The following is an 8,955-nucleotide window of genomic DNA, read 5'->3' on the forward strand; positions in this document are numbered from 1 at the left end:
CCATTATATATTGCTGGAAAGCTCTGAATGTCTAATTTCCAACGCCGTTGAGAGCACGCCATTTCGAGTTCTGTAGCTCCAGAAAATCCATTTCGAATGCAGGGAGGTCAGATTCCAACAGCATCAGCAGTCCTTTTGTCAGCCTTTTTCAGAGTTTTGCTCACGTCCCTCAATTTCAGCCAGAAATTACCTGAAATCACAGAAAAATACACAAACTCATAGTAAAGTCCAGAAATGTGAATTTAACATAAAAACTAATGAAAACATCCCTAAAAGTAGCTTGAACTTACTAAAAACTACCTAAAAATAATGCCAAAAAGCGTATAAATTATCCGCTCATCAATTGTCACGGGTCACCCCTTCAGTCTGACTTAACTGAATTAAGTACAAGAGTATATCTTGGAGAAGAAGTAGGCCTGAATTGAAGGAAAAACAATAGTACTTGCATTAATTCATGAGGAACGGCAGAGCTCCTCACCTTAATCTATGAGGTATAGAAACTCCACCATTGAAAATACATAAGAAAAAAGGTCTGGGAATGGCCGAATGGCCAGCCTCCCAAATGGCATAAGAATTCGAAAACAGGGGGAAAGACCTCAGTACAATAGTAAAAGGTGTTATTTATACTAAACTAGTTACTAGGGTTTACAGAAAATGAGTAGATAGTGCAGAAATCCACTTTTGGGGCTCACTTGGTGTGTGTTTGGGATGAGCTTTGAAGCTTCCATGTGCATAGGCCATCCTTGGAGTTAAACGCCAGCTTGGGTGCCAGTTTGGGCGTTTAACTCCAGCTTTAGTGCCAGTTCTGGTGTTATACGCCAGAAAAGGGTCTCTGGTGGGCGTTTGGACGTCAGTTTGGGCCATCAAGTATTGGGCAAAGTGGTACAGTGATTTAACAACCACAGACTAACCGGCAAGTGCACCGGATCTTACCAAATAATACCTCAGGTGAGTGAGGGTCGATCCCACAAGGATTGATGGATCAAGCAACAATTGTTAAAAGATTTACTTAGTTAGGCAAGCAGAAAAGGGTTTTGAGATATTCAAAAGCTTTAAATTTGAAAATATCAGAAGGCAGGCAAGCAAGTAAATAAGTTGAAAATAAAATATTGGAGAAACAGTTAAGGCTTTAGAGTTATCTATTTTTTCAGATTTACTTTTCATACTAACTATTTTAATCATGTAGGATTTAATTTATGGCAAACTTTATGTGACTAGACCCTAATTCCTTAGACCTTTCTAGTCTCCTCTAAAATTTATTAACTGCCAATTCTTTGGTCAATTAATTCCAATTAAAAGCTGCATGATCAAATTCCAGTTTATATGCCACAAAAACTCTAATTACCCAAAAAATAAAAGGATCATATGTCATGTATCCTGTTAAATCCAGATAATTAAAATTTGGGAGAATATGTTTTCAAGCTGTTGTTCAAGTAAAGAGCTTTTCCAAGTTTTACAAAAACTCAAATAGAGAGAGAGTCATACTTCCGTTCCACCCAAATTCATAAGATAAAGAGCGAAAACAATTCTTAAATTATAAATCCATACATGAATTAAAATAGAAAAAGCAATAAAATCAATCCATACAAATAGACAAAGCTCATAACCTTAACAATGGAGGATTAGTTGCTCATGGTTCAAAGAAGAAAATAAGGATTCTAGTAAAATGTACAGAGTTCCAATCTGATGGCATGTAAATTGGTATAGAATTCCCTAATGGAATTCCTTTTTATAACTAATCCTAATTAATTTAAAATCTAATTATCTAAAATTAAAAATAATATCTTTTCATAAAAAATAGGATTTGAATTTAAATCAGAATAATCACCAAGTCTTTAGTTGATGGGTGGGGACCACTTGTTTTGTCCATTCTGCAACTCCTAATCTGTGTTTTCTGGGCTGGAAATTGAGTCAAAACAGCTTAGAAATCACCCCCAGCGTTTTTCTGCACATGGCGCATGTCACGCGTATGCGTTAGTCACGCATACGTGTCGCTGGTCTTCTTTGAAAGTCACGCGGACGCGTCGGTCACGTGCATGCGTCGCTGTGAAATTCTTCAAATTACGCGTACGCGTCAGTCACCCGCACGCGTCGCCATGGAAAGCTCCAAATCATGCGCACGCGTTAGTCACGCGTACGCGTCGCTCCTCGCTGCCATCTCCTTTGATTCTTGTGCTGCAGAAACTCCATCAAATCTAGCCGAATGCCACCTAAAATAAAGAAAATTGCAAAAGAGTCAAAGTAGCATCCATATTGGCTAAAAGATAATTAATTTTTATTAAACTCAACAAATTAGATGCAAATTCACTAGGTAAAGATAGGAAAGATGCTCACGCATCACAACACCAAACTTAAATTGTTGCTTGTCCTCAAGCAACCAAAACTAATATAAGCTTAGGATGTGAATTTGAATGAGAATGAGAGTTCGATTAAGCCCATGTCTCTTCTTATAGTGGGGTTTACAACTGCAATCCTGAATAGTTTTAGCATCTCACTATCCTTTGAATCAGAAGAATGTTGCTGTCATCTGGAATTAGAATCCGGATAATATTATGAATTCTCTGATCTTTTGTAGCTCAATTTAATCATTGAACACAATAATTTTTCTTTGGTACTTTGCACCTTGATCCTAGTGATAAACCCATATTTTATGATATATTTTGTGCTTAGTTTGAGTGATTTATTCAATCCTTCACCCACTTATTCATATTAATTGCATGGTTTTACTTTTCCTTCCTTATTATGTGATGTATGTGAAAAACATGTTTCCTATGCTTTAAAATTAATTAATTTAATTACCTTTTATTATCATTCAATGCCGTGATTTGTGTGTTGAGTAGTTTCAGATCTTCTAAGGCAGGAATGACTTAAAGGATGGAAAGGAAACATACAAAAATGGAAGGAAAGCACAAAATGGAGTTTCTGAAGAAACTGGCAGCGACGCGACCGCATGGACGACGCGGCCGCATGCCAAGCGCGAAGAAGCAGCGACGCGGCCGCATGACTGACGCAGCCGCGCACCTAAAGAAGAACACCTATTACGCGGCCGCATGACTGACACGACCGCGCGACAAGGAAAACTCCAATTGATGCGACCGCGTGAACCACGCGGACGCATGACAGAGGCCACGCACCAGAAATTGCAGAAAACGCTCATAGCAAATTCTGAAGCCCTTTTTGGCCCAAATCCAAGTCCAGAAGGCATAGACTCGAGGTTATGAAGTGGGAGAATGCATCCATTCAGAGAGTCCCCGAATTTTAGTCACTTTCCATGATTTAGGTTTAGTTGGAGAGAGGTCCTCTCCTCTCTCTTTAGGATTAGGATTTAGATTTAGGATTTTACTTGTTTGAGGATTATCTTTTTATCAGGTTCAATATTCCTTTTTCATTACTTGTTTTCTCAATTAGTTTATGAATTCTTCTATGTTACAGATTACTCTTTCGAATTAATGTTATTTGAGGTATTTCAGTTTATTGTTGCTTTCTTTTATTTGTTACTGCTGCTTCCCATCTGAAGGCATTTTTATTCCAGTAGATTTACTTTTCCCCTTTTTTTTGGTCTTGGTTAAGAAATCAGTAACTCAGGAGTTATCAAACTCAACATGCTTGATAATTGTTATCATTGCTAATTGAATTGTTCTTCAATAATCCCAATCTTTTCTCCGGAAATAAATAGGATCCGAAGATCAGACTAATTAATCCCTTGACTTTCCTTTGCCTTAGTAAGGGTTAACAAAGTGGAATTAAGATGCAATTTTCATCATCATTGATAAGGATAATTAAGACTGGACTTCCAATTTCTCATACCTTGCCAAAAGTCTATTTTACAGTTATTTATTTATTTTAATTGCCATTTAATTTACTCGCCATAAAATTATTTGTTCCTCATTCTTGAAACCCCCAAATTTACAATCTCCATAACCAATAATAAGAACATACTTCCCTGCAGTTCCTTAAGAAGACGACCCGAGGTTTAAATACTCGGTTATCAATTTTAAAGGTGTTTGTTACTTGTGACAACCAAAACGTTTATACGAAGGGATTTCTGTTGGTTTAGAATCTATATCTACAACGCGACTATTTTTATAAAATTCTTTACTAGCAAATATCCTAACGTCAAAATGGCGCCGTTGTCGGGGAACTGCAACTGTGTGCCTTATTATTGGTTATTGTAAATATTTTTCTTTTGCTTGCTTATTTATTTTTGTCTTTCCTTTTTAATTTTTATTTGCTACTATGAATTCTCACCCCTCTCGCTTTGAGTTTGGTTCTAACTTTGTTGAAGAAAATAGAAATCACAGCAGGAATATGCATCAAGGTCAGACCAATCAAGGATGTATGGAGCCAAGAGGATCTAATCAACCCTTTAGGCAACAACACCCTCCAAGATATCATGGACAACGACCATTCTACAATGCATACCCAGCTGAAAGATATGGTGGACAACCTTGTAACTACCAACAAGCCCCACCCCGTGCCTATAGACCATCCTCTCAACATAACCTCGAACCACCACACTCACAAGTTTCTTTTCACCATTCACTACCACATGATCCTTATCCACCCCAACGCCAATCCAACTACTCCCAAGAACCACCACTCCCCTATACACCATGTGATGCCAAGGCATCTTAGGCTAGTTTCACTAGCATTTTTCTGTTAGTTTTAGTTGTTTTATGCATTTTCTTGAGCTTAAAGTAACCAAGAATGGTTAAATGAATAACAAAGCAATGAACCATCCAAACAGTATGATTTTGATGCAAATTCCATGAGTTTTTAGTTATATTACTTGAATGCTATGAATGGAAGATTTCTCATGAAATTTTGCAAGACATTGATGCAGTTGTTTGGATGACTTCAGGGAAGAAGAGGCTAGGCAAGGAAGCAACAAAATCAATAAAGGAAGCTTGAATATCACATGTGGAGTTTAAGTTCCATTTTAAGCTTAAACTGGAACTTAAACTGCCAAGCCATATAATGCTGGGAACTATCAGTGGCGTTTAAGCTCCAGTTTAAGCTTAAACTGGAGCTTAAACGCCAAAATCATGAAAGTTGAGGAAAAGCTGAAAGTGGCGTTTAACCTCCAGTTTAACCTTAAACTGGAAGTTAAACGCCAGAAATGAGAAATGCACCAGGGAGCCATTTCCACGTTCAAGCTCCAGTTTAACCTTAAACTGGAGCTTAAACGTGTTCGACCAAAATTCTCCTCCAGGGTTGCTTTCTTCATTTCCACGTTTAAGCTACAGTTTAACCTTAAACTGGAGCTTAAACGTGTTCGACCAAAATTCTCCTCCAAGGTTGCTTTCTTCATTTCCACATTTAAGCTACAGTTTAACCTTAAACTGAAGCTTAAACGTGTTCGACCAAATTCTCCTCCAGGGTTGCTTTCTTCATTTCCACGTTTAAGTTTCAGTTTAACCTTAAACTGAAGCTTAAACGTGTTCGACCAAATTCACACTCCAGGGTTGCTTTCTTCCATTTCCACGTTTAAGCTTCAGTTTAACCTTAAACTGAAGCTTAAACGTGCTTGAGTTATACCACCTCCAGGAGTGTCCAACGTTTAAGTTCCAGTTTAAGCTTAAACTGGAACTTAAACGTGCTTCCACAAAAGGCATCACTGGAAGTGTCTGGCGTTTAAGTTGCAGTTTAAGCTTAAACTGCAACTTAAATGCCACTGTTTGAAAAGGTTTCTGGGCCAAAGATATTGCAGTTTAAGTTAGCATTTGAGCACAAACATTAACTTAAACGTACTCTGGTATGAAACCCAATTGAATATCATGGTTTATGGGATTGGGCCTGAAGAATTGATGAGTCTGGAATTTCAATTTGTTGAGTCATGTGTCATTACTTGATTATCACTAAGTTGGCTCAATGAATGTTACAGAATTGGATCAGTAGCCTCATCAGGATTATGGATCATAAACCCAAAGCAAAAGGAAATCAGGGAAAGGCCTCAAAGCCCAAGAAACACAACAGAAGCTCAATTTAGAAAGTGTATAAATAGGATAGAATTTAAGTTAGTTAAGGACTTTTGGTCATTTTTCTAGTTTTCATACTTTTTGTAATTGAATTCAGAGCTATGACTCACTAAACCCCCTTTCATTGGGTTAGGGAGCTCTATTGTAATTCAATGAATCAATAATAGTTTTTATCTTCTTCTTCAATCTTTTCTCTTGAATTTTTGTTAGAAAGCTTCTCGATCTAATTCCATTGGTTAGTTGTCTTGGGAAAGAAACTATCCATAATTGGAATCCTTCGGAACCTTGGGAAAGGAATGGAGGATTCATGCTAGAAAAGCTTTCTCACAGTGAATTGGATTGGGGTTTGGATGGATATTGTGACATGTAATCCTACCAAATTGTGGTTCATGAAACTGTGTGGTATAATCAGTGATCGAGCGTCATCTCTTCTTATGAACACTTAAACCAAGGGATTGGGAATTTGTTTGTTTTTAGAGAGAATTGGTGAGCCAAGGGATTGGGATCCAATCATATAAGATTGCCAAGCAAAATTCAATGAACGCATTGGTTGAGGAAGGGATAAAAATGTTTTGATTCGGAGATCTCAATATCTCCTGAAACCCAATGAATTCTCCATTTCTGATCTACCACTTTCTCTTACATTCTGCAATTAAATTTATGCAATCACCCTGATCCCTTTTTAATTTCAGCAATTTAGCTTCTCGCTCTTTAATTCATGCAATTTAAGATTCCGCAATTTCAATTTCTTGCCATTTACGTTTCCCGCCAATTTTACATTCCGCAATTCTCATCTAAATCTTGATTCCGCTCAACTAGAACACACTTCTAATCCGAATTGCTCACTCAACCAATCCTTGTGGGATTCGACCTCACTCTATTGTGAGTTTTTACTTGACGATAACCGGTGCACTTGCCGGAAGGAATTTTTGCCGATCGTGCAATTTCCTAAAATCGTAGCATCAAGTTTATGGCGCCGTTGCCGGGGATTGGTTTTCGATTGACAATTCTCAAATGGAAGTTAACTAGATTGAGCATTTTTCTTGTTTTGTTAATTCAGTTCAAGTTACTTGTTGAATTTTAATTTCTGCACTCTGTTACTTGCTTTCTTTCTTTATGCCTTTAAATTCAAGCAACTAACTCACTGACTCACTAACTATTTGAATTAATTCCTCAACTGCTCTAACCATACTCTTCCATTAACCAAGAGTATTTCACTTGTTTGTTGCCTGTGCTGTGTTCTTGTATGACAGGTAGGAGAGGAGAGACATCAACTCCTCCATATACCGAACCAGAGAGGACCCTTCATAAACTTAGAAGGGAAGCAACAGGGAAGAGAGTACTGGGAGAAGAAGAATCTGAAGGAGAATCTGAGGACAATTTTGAGGAAGCTCTAGATCTCAACATGGATAGAGAAGTTCACAACCATGAGAGAGCTGATGGAAACAATGCCATTCCCGAGAGGAGGGTTCTTGGTTCATACATAAACCCAACCTCTGGGAATTGTGGTAGCAGCATTCAGAAACCACCCATTCAGGCCAACAATTTTGAACTCAAACCACAGCTAATATCACTGGTGGAGAATCATTGTTCATTTGGTGGGAGTGCTAATGAAGATCCAAACCAACATCTCACAAAATTCCTGAGAATTTGCGACACTGTGAAGTCCAATGGAGTCCAGGAAGATGCCTATAAACTGCTCGTGTTCCCATTTTCACTTAGGGACAAGGCAGCTAAGTGGCTGGAATCATTCCCAAGGGGGAGCCTAACAACCTGGGATGAGGTGGAAAGCAAGTTTCTGGCACGTTTCTACCCCCCACAAAAGGTCAATAGGCTTCGATCTGAGGTTCAGACTTTTAGACAACAAGATGGTGAAACTCTCTACGAGGCATGGGAGAGGTTCAAGGATTTGACAAGGAAATGCCCACCAGACATGTTCCATGACTGGGTGCAATTGCATATTTTCTATGATGGACTTTCTTATGAATCAAGGAAGGCTGTAGACCATTCATCAGGAGGTTCATTGAACAGGAAAAAGACTGTGGAAGAAGCCATTGAAGTGATTGAGACAGTGGCTGAGAATGAGTACTACTATGCTTCAGAGAGACACAACACTAAGGGAGTCATGGAGCTGAACCATGTTGATACAATTCTAGCCCAAAACAAGGTGTTTGCCAAGCAACTAGCAGAGCTCACCAGGAAATTAGAAACAAATCAAGTGGCTACAATACACACACAAGATCAAGAGGAAGTAAGCACTGAAGAAGGTGATTGGGAAGAGGCCAACTATGTGGGAAATCAACAAAGGCAACCATATGATCCACATTCCAACACTTACAACCCAGGCTGGAAAAACCACCCAAACTTTGGTGGGGAAACCAGCAAACCCAACCACAAAACCACAAACCTTACAACCCCAACCAACATAACAATTCCACATACCAAAACTCCAACCAAAGATCATACCAAGCCACACAAAACACTTACTCCCAACCACCATATCATGGCCAAAATAATCAACCTGCCCAAACTAATCCGAACCAACAATTTCAAGAACAATTAAACAGGATAGAAGGAATGCTTGCAAACATGGGTCAGGACATAAGTGAGTTGAAAAGATTTAGGGATGATGTGAGATCTACCTTAAGGAACCATGGTGAAAAACTCAAGAGGATGGAGTCTCAAGTAGGAGAGCTATCTCAACAGGCCCCCAAGTCAACTGCAGTGTTCCCTAGTGACACAGAAAAGAATCCTAAAGGGGAACAAAAGGGAGTGAGATGGGAAGAATGCAAGGCCATCACCATATTGAAGGAAGTCTCAGAAGAAGAAGGAATCAGACCCTCAGAACAGGAGCCAGAAATCTTGAAGGAAGGTGTGGAAGAAGCTAAGCAGGAAAGTGAAACTGAGCAAGCCAAGGAACTGCAAAATAAAGGCATGCTGGAAACATACCAACCAAAAGCACCATTTCCTCAGAGGT

General features: G+C 38.7%; 1 non-coding gene across 1 annotated transcript; it reads right to left on the reverse strand.

Annotated features, from left to right (window-relative positions):
- Positions 1 to 7,809: 7,809 nt before the first annotated feature.
- LOC112793951 (small nucleolar RNA R71) lies at positions 7,810 to 7,913 on the reverse strand. The gene has a single exon (XR_003198636.1). It is a non-coding gene; the product is annotated as a small nucleolar RNA R71 (small nucleolar RNA).
- Between the last annotated feature and the right edge of the window lie 1,042 nt (positions 7,914 to 8,955).

This window comes from Arachis hypogaea, chromosome 3 (assembly GCF_003086295.3).
Source record: "Arachis hypogaea cultivar Tifrunner chromosome 3, arahy.Tifrunner.gnm2.J5K5, whole genome shotgun sequence".
NCBI classification, from domain to species: Eukaryota; Viridiplantae; Streptophyta; class Magnoliopsida; order Fabales; family Fabaceae; genus Arachis; species Arachis hypogaea.